We start from the raw sequence: 16,125 nt of genomic DNA, 5'->3' as shown, positions 1-16,125 counted from the left end.
CTAAGGTACACCCAGAAAAATCTGCACAATTACTATCAAATATTATGCCTTCCAATGAAATGTGTCTATGGACTGGAAAGCCAGGGGCATGTTTAACTATTTCACAAGTAGGAGTGTTCTAGTAGTAAGAATGCATATATATGGCTGAGTGTGTTGTGGGGGGGTGTCATTATTCTGGGATGTATTTTATTTTCAGATTTTCATGTGGGAGCATTGCAGAGAAGGGGCTGTCATATGATAACAAATATGCATTTAGGATGAGATGTTGGTAAAGGTGCAATAGTGATTTTCCTAACCTTTTTTGGTGACATTATCTTCATAGAGCCACTGCAACCTCTGATGAACCTAAAATGACAACATGTTCTGCCCTGCTGCTGCCAGTAGCCCTTTCTGCCACTTTTTAGGAAGCTTCTTAGTAAAGACTGAAAGGCTGAAAACATTGCTTGCTTGGTGCACAGTGATGACATCAGAGCACTGCTTCTGAACTCTACAAACAAAGCCATCACCAATAGGGCTGTTAACAACTGACGTGTTCAGGGTTTTTAAAATCCAAGGAAGTTATGGCAACAATGCACATCTTAAAGTTCTTTTCCATAATTTAGGTTTTTATTTCTGAATGGAGAAAGATTATCTTTGCTACCAGTTTCTGTCACATAACTAGAGCAAGGAATTTATAACAAACATTAGCACTTATTACCTACTAATAAGATTGGGCCTTAGAAATACCGCTACATCCAGAATTACAGTAGTGTTATGATTCCATCTGAAGTAGGTCCTTCTGCAGGGGGCCAGTGCCATCAGTCCTATAACAGAATAAATTCCAACCGACCAGATTCAGACAGTAAACTCCAATTTTAAAGCCAAAAATAACTTTGGGCCTGATTATGAGTTTGGCGGTCAAACCGCCATGCTGGTGGTCCCAAGAAGACCGCTGCACTGGAAGTCTCCCCCCGGCCGTATTGCGATGTATGCAGGTTGAACCACTGACCTCTTAGACATTTGGCTGACCGCTAGTGGTGCAGAGGGCTGCAATGTTGGCAGTGCCTACTCCATCACCTTCATGGCGCAGCAAACCGCTGATTCTATTACAAAAACACAGTTGGCATGGCGGGCCTCTTTCGTCAGTTAACAGACGGCAGGTGGCCATCACGGTATGCAAAGCACCAGGAAAGTGGCCATTGGAGGGATTAAAAAACAACACAGCTGACATCCATTGACCAAGTGGGCATACCTGCAAATGACACTTTAAAAAACACCCCATCCCAGACCGTGATCCTTTGCCTTGCCACTGCAACATAGCAAGACAGAGACCACACTGCTTTTTGCAATTTTTCTCACATAAGGCAGCCCTTTTTCTCCTATCCCATTTTCCACCTTACACACACTCCTTCTATTTTTCAATTTTTTTGTCCCAAATAATACTTTTCTTGTTTAGTTTTTCACCCACTTGGTTTTCAATCAAGTCACGTCCCAAAAATCCACTTTTTTCAATGGACAAGTTGAGATTCATAGTGGATGAAATCATAAGAGTACAGCCATAATTGTTTGGAGCCCAAGTCCAACATACTCCTCTTAGTAGGAAAATGGAAATGTGGAAAAGGAGAGTCAACAGAGTGAGTGCTGTAGGCACCACCTTGCGCACATAGGAGAATATTAGGAAGTGGTGAAATGACCTGAGGGGGAAGGCACATTCCCTGGCCTCCAGGCAACAGCTGGAGTCCCTGAAAACCGGTGGTGGTCCCCCCAGTGCCCCATTACAACTCTTTCCCTGGGAAAAGAAGGTCTTGGCCCTCCTGTATCCTGAGGGCTTGACAGGTATAGCTGGTGAAGTAGCGTCTGGTAAGTCACACCATTAAAAATTGTCCCAAACTTCAATGTCCAGTATGATTACATCTCATCTTTTGCCATTGTGTTGCTCATCTACTTTCATAGCCTGCAATCCCCAAAGTTTTAGAGATGGTAGATTGTCAATGTGTAGTGTTGTACATAATATCATATTTATCAAGCTCCATTACATGCCATGTGTTGGAATGGAGTTAGCGAGTGTTTTAATATCAAAAGATCATTCCAGGACCCATGGTATGTGTCAAAATGTAAATGTATGATACAAGCTGACTGAAGGGTGGTAACTGTTCTGTCAGACTAAACATTTGTCAAGTGTTGGGAAGTAAAGAGTGTGACATGACTAAAACTACCATGGGACACTCTTTCTGTAACTCAAAACAAGAGGCACTTGTGCACTTGCCCAAAGACACTTGTTAGCCATGTCACAACTGATGTTGATTCATCATGGAATTCACCATTTGTCTAGTGTTGGGAAGTAGAGAGAGCGACATGACTACAAATACCATGGGGCCCTATTCCCTTAACTGAAAACAAGAGGCCCTTGTGCACTTCCCCAAAGGCACTTGTTAGCAATGTCACAACTGATGTTGACTCATCATGGAGTTCACAATTTGTGTAGTGTTGGAAGTCTGATAGTGACATGAATACAACTATCATGAGGCCCTCTTTCTGTAACTCATAACAAGAGACCCTTGTGCAGTTCCCAAAGAAACGTGTTAGCCATGTCACAACTGATGTTGACTCATCATGGAATTCACCATTTATGTAGTGTTGGAAGTCTGATTGTGACATGAATACAACTATCATGAGGCCCTCTTTCTGTAACTCATAACAAGAAACCCTTGTGCAGGTCCCAGAGACACTTGTTAGCCATGTCACAACTGATGTTGATTCATCATGGAATTCACCATTTGTCTAGTGTTGGGAAGGAGAGAGAGTGACATGACTACAAATACCATGGGGCCCTATTCCCTTAACTGAAAACAAGAGGCCCTTGTGCACTTCCCCAAAGGCACTTGTTAGCAATGTCACAACTGATGTTGACTCATCATGGAGTTCACAATTTGTGTAGTGTTGGAAGTCTGATAGTGACATGAATACAACTATCATGAGGCCCTCTTTCTGTAACTCATAACAAGAGACCCTTGTGCAGTTCCCAAAGAAACGTGTTAGCCATGTCACAACTGATGTTGACTCATCATGAAATTCACCATTTGTGTAGTGTTGGAAGTCTGATAGTGACATAATTTCCACTACCATGAGGCCCTCTTTCTGTAACCTAGAACAAGAGACCATTATGCTCTTGCTCAAAGACACTTGTTAGCCATGTCACAACTGATATTCACTCGTCATGGAGTTCACAATGTGACTAATGTTGGGAAGTAGAGGGAGTGACATGATTACAACTACCATGAGGCCCTCTCTCTGTAACTCAAAACAAGAGACGCTTGTGCAGGTCCCAGAGACACTTGTTAGCCATGTCACAACTGATGTTGACTCATCATGGAGATCACCTTTTGTCTAGTGTTGAGAGGTAGAGTGTGACGAGGCCCTGGTGCACTTGCCCAAAGACACTTGTTAGCCATATCACAACTGGTGTTCACTCATCATGGGGTTCACCATTTGTGTGGTGTTGGGAAGTAAAGAGAGTGACATTATTACAACACCATGAGGCCTTCTTCTGTAACTCAAAAGAAGAGGCCCTTGTATAATTGCCCAAGGACACTTGTTAGCCATGTCACAACTGGTGTTCACTCATCATGGGGTTCACCATTTGTGTAGTGTTGGGAAGTAGAGAGAGTGACATGATGACCGCTATCACAAGACCCTCTTTCTGTAACTCAAACAAAAGGCCCTTGTGCACTTGTCCAAAGACACGTGTTAGCCATGTCACAACTGATGTTGACTCATCATGGAATTCACCATTTTTCTGGTGTTGGGAGGTAGAGAGGGTGACATCATTACAAATACCACGGGGCTCTCTTTCTGTAACTCAAAACAAGAGGCCCTTGTGCACTTGCCCAACAACACTTCTTAGCCATGTCACAACTGATGTACACACGTCATGGGGTTCACCACTTGTGTAGTGTTGGGGAGTAGAGAGAGTGACATGACTACAACTAACATGAGGCCCTCTTTCTGCAACTCAAACCAAGAGGCCCTTGTGCACTTTCCCAAAGACATGTGTTAGCAATGTCACAACTGATGTTGACTCATCATGGAGTTCACCATTTGTGTAGTGTTGGAAGTCTGATAATGACATGAATACAACTAACATGAGGCCCTCTTTCTGTAACTCAAAACACGAGGCCCTTGTACACTTTCTCAAAGACACGTGTTAGCAATGTCACAACTGATGTTCACTTATCACGAAGTTCACCACTTGACTAGTGTTGGGGAGTAGAGGGACTGACATGATTACAACCACCAGGAGGCCCTCTTTCTGTACCTCAAAAAAAGAGACCCTTGTGCAGGTCCCAGAGACACTTGTTAGCCATGTCACAACTGATGTTGATTCATCATGGAATTCACCATTTGTCTAGTGTTAGGAAGTAGAGAGAGTGACATGACTACAACTACCATGGGGCCCTATTCCCTTAACTGAAAACAAGAGACCCTTGTGCACTTCCCCAAAGGCACTTGTTAGCAATGTCACAACTGATGTTGACTCATCATGGAGTTCACAATTTGTGTAGTGTTGGAAGTCTGATAGTGACATGAATACAACTATCATGAGGCCCTCTTTCTGTAACCCATAACAAGCGACCCTTGTGCAGTTCCCAAAGAAACGTGTTAGCCATGTCACAACTGATGTTGACTCATCATGGAATTCACCATTTGTGTAGCGTTGGAAGTCTGATAGTGACATAATTACCACTACCATGAGGCCCTCTTTCTGTAACCTAGAACAAGAGACCATTATGCTCTTGCTCAAAGACACTTGTTAGCCATGTCACAACTGATATTCACTCGTCATGGAATTCGCCATTTGTCTAGTGTTGAGAGGTAGAGTGTGAAGAGGCCCTGGTGCACTTGCCCAAAGACACTTGTTAGCCATATCACAACTGGTGTTCACTCATCATGGGGTTCACCATTTGTGTGGTGTTGGGAAGTAAAGAGAGTGACATTATTACTACACCATGAGGCCTTCTTCTGTAACTCAAAAGAGGAGGCCCTTGTATAATTGCCCAAAGACACTTGGTAGCCATGTCACAACTGGTGTTCACTCATCATGGGGTTCACCATTTGTGTAGTGTTGGGAAGTAGAGAGAGTGACATGACGACCGCTATCACAAGACCCTCTTTCTGTAACTCAAACAAAAGGCCCTTGTGCACTTGTCCAAAGACACGTGTTAGCCATGTCACAACTGATATTCACTCGTCATGGAGTTCACAATGTGACTAGTGTTGGGAAGTAGAGGGAGTGACATGATTACAACTACCATGAGGCCCTCTCTCTTTAACTCAAAACAAGAGACCCTTGTGCAGGTCCCAGAGACACGTGTTAGCCATGTCACAACTGATGTTGACTCATCATGGAATTCACCATTTTTCTAGTGTTGGGAGGTAGAGAGGGTGACATCATTACAAATACCACGGGACCCTCTTTCTGTAACTCAAAACAAGAGGCCCTTGTGCACTTGCCCAACAACACTTCATAGCCATGTCACAACTGATGTTCACTCATCAGGGAGTTCACCATTTGACTAGAGTTGGGGGGTAGAGGGACTGACATGATTACAACCACAATGAGGCCCTCTTTCTGTAACTGAAAACAGGAGACCCTTGTGCAGTTTCCAAAGACACGTGTTAGCAATGTCACAACTGATGTTCACTCATCACGGAGTTCACCATTTGACAAGTGTTGGTGAGTAGAGGGAGTGACATGATTACAACTACCATGAGGCCTTCTTTCTGTAACTCAAAACAAGAGCCCCTTGTGCACTTGCCCAAGAACACTTGTTAGCCATGTCACAACTGATGTTCACTCGTCATGGGGTTCACCATTTGTGTAGTGTTGGGAAGTAGAGAGAGTGACATGACAACCGCTATCATGAGGCCCTCTTTCCTTAACTGAAAGCAAGAGGCCCTTGTGCACTTGCCCAAAGACACTTGTTAGCAATGTCACAACTGATGTTGACTCATCATGGAATTCACCATTTGTCTAGTGTTGGGAAGTAGAGGGAGTGACATGATTACAACTACCATGAGGCCCTCTCTCTGTAACTCATAACAAGAAACCGTTGTGCTATTCCCAAAGACACTTGTTAGCCATGTCACAACTGATGTTTACTCATCATGGAATTCACCATTTGTCTAGTGTTGGGAAGTAGAGAGAGTGACATGGCTACAACTACCATGAGGCCCTCTTTCTGTAACTCAAAACAAGAGGCCTTTGTGCACTTGCCCAAAAACACTTGGTAGCCATGTCACAACTGATGTTCACTCGTCATTGGGTTCACCATTTGTGTAGTGTTGGTAAGTAGAGAGAGTGACATGACTACTGCTATCATTAGACCCTCTTTCTGTAACTCAAACAAGAGGCCCTTGTGCACTTGCCCAAAGACACTTGTTAGCAATGTCACAACTGATGTTGACTCATCATGGAATTCACCATTTTTGTAGTGTTGGAAAGTAGAGAGAGTGACATGACTACAACTACTTTGAGACCCTCTTTCCGTAACATAAAACAAGAGGCCCTTGTGCACTTGCCCAAAGACACTTGTTAGCAATGTCACAACTTATGTTGACTCATCATGGAGTTCACCATTTGTGTAGTGTTGGGAAGTAAAGAGAGTGACATTATTACAACTACCATGAGGCCTTCTTTCTGTAACTCAAAACAAGAGGCCCTTCTGTACTTGCCCAAGGACACTGATTAGCCATGTCACAACTGATGTTGACTCATCATGGAGTACACCATTTGTCCTTGGGAAGTAAAGAGAGTGACAGTATTACAACTACCAGGATGCCCTCTTTCTGTAACTGAGAACAAGAGGCCCTTGTGCACTTGCCCAAAGACAATTGTTAGCCATGTCACAATTGATGTTGACTCATCATGGACTGAACAATCTACATATCATGCTTAACTCTGATATGTGCTTGCCTATCTAGCTTGATTTTTTCCTAGTAACCCCACATGACACTATTGATGCCATGAATGACACCTTACCAACTGTTTACATCAAGTAGTTGGGAGGCACCACTTTGCTTTAGCCAATTGTAAGTGGCAGGTACCCCATTGACTGCACTGCTCACATGATGTCTACTGCTACATTTACAACTAAGCGGTGTGTTCACCTGTATCCTATACAATTATGCCTTGGAATGGTCAAATATGCATGACACTTCTCTGCTGTGTTGCCTTAACTGTTTGTTAGAAGTCATGTTCATTCCTTGGTCCAAAATGCAAGTTATCAGGACTTCTACTGAGCTGCTCAATCCTATTGTTTTTGCAACTTTCACAAATGTCTTATCAACAACTTCAATACCATGAAAATATATCTCAATTAGAAGCCCTACCTATTAACATTTTTCTTTGTCCCTTCTTACTGTGAGAATAAACATTTGGATGAATATTCCACACTTCCACCAATAACAATGTACTCTATTTCTCAACAGGCCGAACTGACACTGCACATGGGCAGACATTACCCACTGAACAGACTCCCAACCCACCCTCGGATGAAGCCTTCAAGGATGGTAACACTCCTGGACATATGGACATGGATGACGTACCTGGCAAATCTGGACAGCTTGGTCAGATGGCAACAATGATTCTCACTGTGTCCACATCCACATCTCTCACCTCAGCTGCTACAACTACTCAGCCAGCAACATACCCCCCAACCTGTGTACCTAGACCAGTCAGTACAATCTTAAGCTTCCCAGTCCTGCATCCTGAAGTGCAAATCACTACCCCTGACAGAGACGGACCAGGACCCAGTTGGAGAGGGCACCCTGGGCCAAGGGCACAGGCTAGTGGGGGTAGGGTATGTGGGAGGGATATTGTATACCAGCAGAGTGAGGCCACTGGGGCCACTCACGACCAGGACACCACCAGCTAAGTCTTGGGGGTCTATCAGGAATCCCAAGGAGTGATGAGTCAGGTAGTTACCAAACTCTGGGAAATCAAGCAGCTGCAGAGGGACATGTACCAACAGATTGAGGCCCATAATTCCAACATGGACACCCTTACAGGGGTGTTGATGGCCATCCATACCACCCTGAGCAGGGCATTTCCACCAGCATGTACCCCTTCCTGTGGTGCAAGTACATGAAGGCAATCTACATCTGTGGCAGACACAGCAAGGGAGGTCTTGCCAGAGGAAGAAGCACTGTCAGTCACCCCAGCCTCTGCAGCAGCTGAACTGCCCTCTTGTCCTCGCAAGCGGGGACATCCATGCAAAAATCCAGGAGGTGCGGATGACAAGACACCCACCACTGCTAGCAAGAAATATCAACCTTAATGTCCTCCTTTATATGTCACACATTCACTCTGTGGACTAATTCAGGTCATTTTTCCATTCCTGATGGGAGAAGTATTTTGGGATTTTGAATTCAGATGATTTGGCATCTACACAGATGGTTTCATTCACAATAAGTTACTCCTTCACTTTTTATTTGTTTATTTTTGCACAAAGTATGATTCACCTTTAACACTTGAACAAATTCACAAGTCACAAACTCATTGTCTGCTGTAACACCAATGTAGATATGTAGGATCATGTGAAATACACAATGACAAAACAAGATACTTGTGTAAGCATGGACATGTTGCATTCACACAATGTTTATCTCAGGATCACAACCATGCCACACCAACACATACAAGTGTCTTATGTAAGATGATTGAATTGTAGTGTGTAAGTGATCGAATTCCAGGTACAGATCTCCATAACATGGAAAGAAGGGATGTATCAGACATTGTCCTGTAGAATAGTCAAAAATGAATTGGGTTGTTGTTATCAGCTGGAGCCATATCACCTACCTCAGAAAAGGAATCCAACATCACAAAATGCAGCATTCAGACAGACGGCAGTGTACCAGTTTCTGATCACAGGGTCAATACAGTTCATTGCTTCTGCATCTGGTGGTATGACACAAACAAATGTCAGTGAAGTACATAGGCACTTTGGCCTACAGTGATGGAACACATCAACAGCTACAGAAAGTTCGAACAAAAAGAGTGTTTAGCCATTGTGAGGTAAAACTAACATGGATTAGGCCTACAACTACATAAATACTGACCACATAATGCATCATGGCCTCCACACCACAAGGAACAAATCCACTGGAGTCTCCTGAACTTTCATCCTATCACTGTGCAGGCTGTCTTGACACAGGTCTTGTACACCCGAACTCTGTCACATACATTCCCAGGAACAATCCTTTCCCACTTTGTATGTCCTAATAGCACCAGATTCCTGCCAGTGTCACAACTCTGAATGTTCAAATGAAGATGTCTTGATGCAGGTACATAAACAAACACAAAAACAAAGAGTAGTTATAAAACCATACATATGACACAATTCACATAGCAAACGTCTGGAGAACGCAGTCCATGACAAAAATATGAAATACGCAAAGCAACATTTACTATATGTGAATGTGTCAAAAGCGTCAACACCAAACACACTTTGCCAGATTTCTCTAGAGCTTAACCCTCCTAATACCTTTCTAAAAACATACCCCTCACATCATCACAAGAAGAGTTAATTGTACAGTCAAACTTAGGACATCTCATGACATACTTACACTCATGAGAAGAAGCTGTCAATAAGGTCTTGTCTCAAGTCAGCTCCTTTCTCTTCAACACTATCATCATCATTTGACATTTCAGGATCCTCACCCGGTGGCACCTCAGACTCTCCCTCCTCTGCAGTGTATGGAATGTTCCTTCAAAGGGAGATGTTATGGATCATGCAACAGTTCAAGGTGATCTAACACACTTTCCTGTGTGAGTAGATGAGGGCTCCTCCAGACAGCAAAATCTGACCTTCAGGAGCCCAAAATCCCACTCAACTGGCTGCCATGTTCTTCCATGGGTCTCAGTTAAGCAGAATTCCCTGGGCGTAGTTAGATTCTGCAGCGGTGTTAACAACCAAAGGTGGTTGGGATTTGCAGAGTCTCCTGTTTTATAATGAGACATAAAAGCTACAATGAGTCACACACTTACTGATCATAGCATCTGACATTGCACACACAAAGTTAGGACATATGTTACTTAACAACAAGCCAGGCCCTCTCTGGTTGCAGTTGTGACATCAGCTGGGGTATGGTGCTGTTCCGCATTACAAAGGAATCTTGCGCTGAACCTGGGAACCGGGCTCAGATGCTTGAAATGTAAAGATCTAGCAAGCAGACACTTGCATGTTGATAGAATGAAAGTACTTCCTGCTCCGATAGACTTGTTCATTTGCATGCAGTGCAATATGGGTTCCATCAATGGCTCCCACCACATGTGGGAGGTGACTAAATCCATAAAAGCCAACCTTCACATTGGCTATATCCTCATGTCTGGGGAACCTGAAGAAGCTGTCAACGTGGTTCATTATTGCTTTTAGCACGTCTTTTTAAACACCACTGAACATAGGTTGTGACATTCCACCAGTTATGGCCATTGTATACTGAAAGGACCCTGTGTCCAAAAAGTGTAATACTGCCATGAGTCTCAGAATGGGTAGTATACATGTTGGATTAGTCTTTTGAGGCATGAGATCTGGCTCCAACTGCAACAAATAGCTTGTATTGTTTGCCTATTCAGACAAAACTGTTTTATCACACCCCTTTCTTCTACGGTCTGAAGGTCTGGAAATGGATGGTACACTAGAGATTGTTATTTCCTCCCTCTCCCAAGGTATCTATGTGTGGAATCAAATTAATAGGTGCATCAGTCACAGTGTCCAGAGATACATATATGATGATTAAGACAAAAGTGGTGTGACAAAACATTACTGGCAGAAAAAACATTACACACATTTCACATTTCAATTGCCTACTCCCCAAGATCCTGCTATGATTACCATTGTTGTCTGCATGTGTCTACAACATATGTGTGCATATCACACACCTATATTCACACCTTTGTCATAGAATAATATGTTTTCTCTTCCCAAAATACATTGCACCACGGTTGTATGGCATTTATGACCAGTAACACACTACACTGTTGATTGTGTACTAGAAATTCTATATCAGTGGAGTATCACATAAGTGTACATGTTACAACACATTTGTAGTGGTAGTGACGCATTTACAAGTTAGCAATACTGTAATTTCAACCACTAAAATGGTGGTACCTGACCTCGTATACTGGATTTTTGGAAGCTTCCGCTGCTGGCGGAAGTCGACCGCACGGTAGGCAGTTTCATCCACAGTGGTCCCAGCCATAGGCTAACATTGTTGACTGTGACAGTTGCGAACCAAAGTGGTTTGCGGGTGAGGATAGATAAGTTTGAGCTGGGCAAGCAAGAGACTGAGGGGCTGATTTAAGAGCCCCTAGCACCTACTTGCACCATATTAGCAGCATTTTTTTAATCCAATGTGACCCAGCAAGGCCGAAATCGCAGTGCCAAATTTACAAAGTGGTGCAACTCATGCATTGCGCCACTTTGTAACCCTTTGTGCTACATTATGCGCGCGCCAGGCATAATGTATGCAAAGTGGGCGTTCACCAGTTAGGATGGGTGAAAATAATGCCTGCTCAGAGCAGGAGGCACTCCATTGTTTTCAATAGGCTTTGCAGGATTAACGTCAACTTTTTTTAGACTAATCCTGCAAAGCTCCGGACTAGCGTCCAAAATTTGGACGCTAGCCCCCATAATTACCATCATGGTGCATGGTATCACACATGGTGGCGTTAGGGGGTAGAAGAAAAGTGCCACTGCACTGGGTGCACTACCACTTTCAGGTCCTGAATACCTCTGTCAATGTATTCCAGAGAAAAGGATAAAACCAGTACGAGGAATGATAAGGCAGCAGAAGAAGGGCCATGGCCCAGTACCTGAGAGCAGGTAAGCTTGTCGCGTTGGCTCTCATTATCCTAAATGAGACTACTGGATTTCTAGGTAGCAGGGTCTTTCCTGGTGTGGGGGACTGAGTCTGACCCACTAAGAAGGACCTCTGTCACCTTGAATCCGGTTTTGCTCCGGCTAACTAGCAGTGCCTCATCTCTTCCAAAGGGAAGGGATGATTGGGCAGCTGAGCGCATGACATCTTTAGAACTTCTCAGGGAAGTCGTGGTCGCTCAGATCCCAACCAGCTCTCTCATTTACAGTATGATCTCATATACAAATGACAAAGGCAGTTTAAGTTTTATAGATTGTTTTTAATAAAACAACTGCATTTTAGATAATAAGGCATGAGCCGCAATAACCAGAACCATACAACACAGTAGGATTGAAATAGTCACAAGGAGAGTGAAACATAAGAACAACGCTATCATAGTGTTAATAGGTTACGTTGTCTCTAAGTAAGTTCTATTTCGAGCACAGCATGTTAAGCTCTAAGCTTGCCTTTCAGATTCCCTAGGAAGACATCAACCCTCATACCTGAGCAAAGGCCTGTGATCTGGATCAGCATCTGCAACAGGGCAGTCAGCGTCAAGTTGTGGTTCCCTGGTCGGAATCTCCCTCTTGCGTGTATTAGGACAGGAATGTGTTTTTATAACTATCATGTTGATGTGGTAACAAAACGTCCCTACGCAAGATGTAACCCAAAGACTAAACTCCTACCACATCTATCGGCAATGTACCAGACTGTATCCTTGACTGAAGCACAGAGTGAGCAAGAATGTGTTATTGAGAACTCCAGTGCTGAAGTAGGCTAAACAGTGTGATATAAAAAATAAAACAAGACCGTAGATCTGGCTATTTGAATAATAACAGTACGAAGCTGAATAAAATGCATTTAGAGCAAAGTGCACAGAGGCCCGATGCTGTGAGCAAAGGAATAAAATACATCCAAGGCAAAGTGTACGAAGGCCTAACGCCTGAAGCAAACGCGCAAAGGATACATAAAAATGACCACACTACACCCTCCCCTTGTCGGTAGAAAGTGGTTCTAATCAAAAACGTAAAATAAAAAATATGCCCCAGGTATAAAAATCTACAAATCTACAAAACATATTTCGACAAGTCCAGAGGACACCAAAGCCCAAAAACCAAATTTAGATGTGTAAGCATGTGACTGAAGAGCCAAATTCATACAATGTCAATTTGGAAGAAGTCCAATTTCAAATGGAAGCCACGGAAAGCAGGATATTCTCCACTTCAGCAGATGTTAAAACTAGAAAATCCATGCCAAACACTACCTTGGAGCAGGTGTGTTCCAAAGCCTCAGAACCATCCAAGGCGGCATCCCGTGCAGGGCCCACGAACGAGATAATACCATCTTCCTCCAGGAAGGGAATCTCGTAGACTGCCTCACGCAGCAAACGCAACTACAGGGCACATGTCTGGGAATGAGCCCTAACCGGGAACATCAACAGATCAGCATCAACCACTGGGGGGTGCTGTAGTGAGAGACAGAGAGACAGTGCATGTTCAAAAGAGCACCAAAGGCATAGAAACACGGATTGCACACAATCAAAAACCGGTCTGAATGACAGAGACCAGTCACACTCCAAATGTTCCAGGAATGTTGCTCCAAAATGCAGCATCATGCGCTCACGACACAGCTGCGCCGATGGGAGCGCCCACATTTGTTCTTGTTGCGGTGGGACAGCCATTGCGGAAGAGCAACAGCAACAGCAAAACACCAGCCAACAAAGCCAAAGTTATCAGAAATCCTCCAAAAATGCTTCCGAAAATAGAATGAATAGCCGAAGGTATCAAACCGAATATGGAAGAGAAGGCGTGAGCAAAACCAACACCAATGGCTTTGAAAAAATGTGCAATTCCAGCAGTGCTGGACGCATTAAATATACATCCCACGAGTTCACCAAAGTGGCTCGGAAAGTTAGTATTTAACAGGGACTGTATTTCTGCCGATGACCTCGCCACCTGAAGTGCGTAGGTCTCGCGTGCAGATGTAAGGGCCACATGCTTTTGAAACAATAGAGCCTTTAGTCGACTCAACTTGTCGAAATTCACCTTGGAAGTAGCAATGTGAGGCCAGATATCCGCTACCTCCCTTAATTTAGTGGGGGGAAACAACACATTCCCGCAGCATGTAATGGCCTTGGTGACCAAGACCACATAAACTATTCCGGCACGCATGCCACAACAATCTTCACTGTTAAGGAGGACATAGCTGCCGTTTGAAAGCAAATGGAATGTGTTTTTAATCACAGGGACTGGAACTCCCTTTAGATAGCAAGCCAAGTTCACAACCGAGGCATTACACTCCCCATGCAAGGACAGCTGCTTACAAACCATCGAATGGCTGACAGAAGTTTCTCATTCACTACCGCTAAGAAAAACCTCTCTCATGCCATTAAAACATCTGTATAAAAAGGGAAGCTCCCACACCTCATGTATATAACTGTCTCCCAATCTTTCATATCTGCCCACCGGAACATGTTTCAAACAAGAAGTGAATTGTAAAGTGGAAATAGGCAGATTAATAACCCTGTGTATTAACCATTCGGCTGAGGGAATCTCGGCCACAGTAAAAGGCAACCTCTCCAATTTTTCAATATTCAACAATGCCATCAGCTGTTGTTGACGTGTCAGATTGAAGGAAAAAAATATTTCCCTGGCTCTGATATGCTGCCACGGAACGCGACCCGCCTTCAGTGTCTGAAGTGTCCAACCCAACTGCATAATAGACCGCTTTTGACTCCGTCCATGATATAAAGAAGACATATCAGATCTAATAATGTCTATAGCAGAGGAAACGATGTTGTCAATCGTATATATTCAGTCGGACAGGGTGTGTATTCCATTATCCACAACAGACAATGCTTGTTTTAAATTTTCCTGATCTATTTGCCTCAACCGGGCCGCTGCCTCCTGTTGGGACAGTTTCCATATCTCATTGTACACTTCAAACAAAAAACGCTTTCTCCGGGGCACTCTCGGGCCTGACAAAAAATCTTGCAAGTCAGTATAATTAGACAGAAGCGTGATATGTGTTTTAACTGCATCTAGCGTGGATGACTTTAACCATTGTTGACAAAGCTTCCCCACACTATGGCCCTCATTCCAACATTGACGGGCGGCGGAGGCCGCCCGTCAATGTTGCGCGTCAGGAATACCGCTCCGCGGTCCAGAGACCGCGGAGGGTATTCCAAGTTTTCCCCTGGGCTGGCGGGCGGCCGCCGAAAGGCCGCCCGCCAGCCCAGGGGAAAACGACCTTCCCACCATGAAGCCGGCTCGTAATCGAGCCGGCGGAGTGGGAAGGTGCGACGGGTGCTACTGCACCCGTCGCGTATTTCACTGTCTGCTATGCAGACAGTGAAATACATTTTGGGGCCCTCTTACGGGGGCCCCTGCAGTGCCCATGACGTTGGCATGGGCACTGCAGGGGCCCCCAGGGGCCCCGCGACTCCCCCTCCCGCCATCCGGTTCCCGGCGGGAGAACCGCCAGGAACTGGATGGCGGGAGGGGGAGTCGGAATCCCCAAGCCGGCGCAGCAAGCTGCGCCGGCTTGGAGGATTCCTTGGGGGCAGCGGGAAACCAGCGGGAGGTCGCCGGTTTCCCTTCTCTGACCGCGGCTAAGCCGCCGCGGTCAGAATGCCCCGCGGGGCACCGCCGGCCTGTCGGCGGTGCCACCGCCTCCCGCGGCCCTGGCGGAAGTAATCCGCCAGGGTCGTAATGACCACCTATATGTAGTAATGATATCAGCATGTTCAGGTGATATGTAGCAAGGGTCTGCCCTACTTGTCCTGAAACCCCCGGAGGAAGTAACAAAACGTTGATGACACCCATTAGTGTCAATGGGCCACAATAACCACCTGCCTGGACGTGTCAAGGAAGAGTTCTGGACCCACCCTGTAAGCTCAGTAAAAGTGGCATTAATATGTTGCTGCCAATCTTTCATTTTGGAAGGGACAGGTATGCTAGGCATATTCAATTCTCTAATGGATGCTAAGCCCAGACAGCTAGTCTGTTGTACAGTGTCATTTAAGAATATCATTTGGACAGGAATGATACATGCCCTAAACAATGTTTCTCTACCCCGCGTTTCCCAATGTTTTGTTCCCCAAACACATTTCAAATCAACATTCTTGGACCAATATTCATACCCTTCATTAGACAGCTGGGAAACAAACGAAATTTAATACAGAAATTTGGTATTGGTCAACAGTATTTGCTTATCTGCTTGCGGAGTTAT

General features: G+C 44.6%; 1 long non-coding RNA gene across 1 annotated transcript in view; it reads left to right on the top strand.

Moving 5' to 3' along the window:
• Positions 1–12,915, top strand: part of LOC138247169 (uncharacterized) — a 212,693-nt gene extending 199,778 nt beyond the window's left edge. Inside the window, exon 3 of the long non-coding RNA XR_011194353.1 lies at positions 7,468–12,915. This is a non-coding gene — a long non-coding RNA (uncharacterized lncRNA). The remainder of the gene's footprint in view (positions 1–7,467) is intronic.
• The last annotated feature ends 3,210 nt before the right edge of the window (positions 12,916–16,125 follow it).

This window comes from Pleurodeles waltl, chromosome 7 (genome assembly GCF_031143425.1).
Source record: "Pleurodeles waltl isolate 20211129_DDA chromosome 7, aPleWal1.hap1.20221129, whole genome shotgun sequence".
Taxonomy (NCBI): Eukaryota; Metazoa; Chordata; class Amphibia; order Caudata; family Salamandridae; genus Pleurodeles; species Pleurodeles waltl.
Note: the sequence above shows the minus strand (reverse complement) of the source record. Positions and strands in the feature narration are given on the sequence as shown.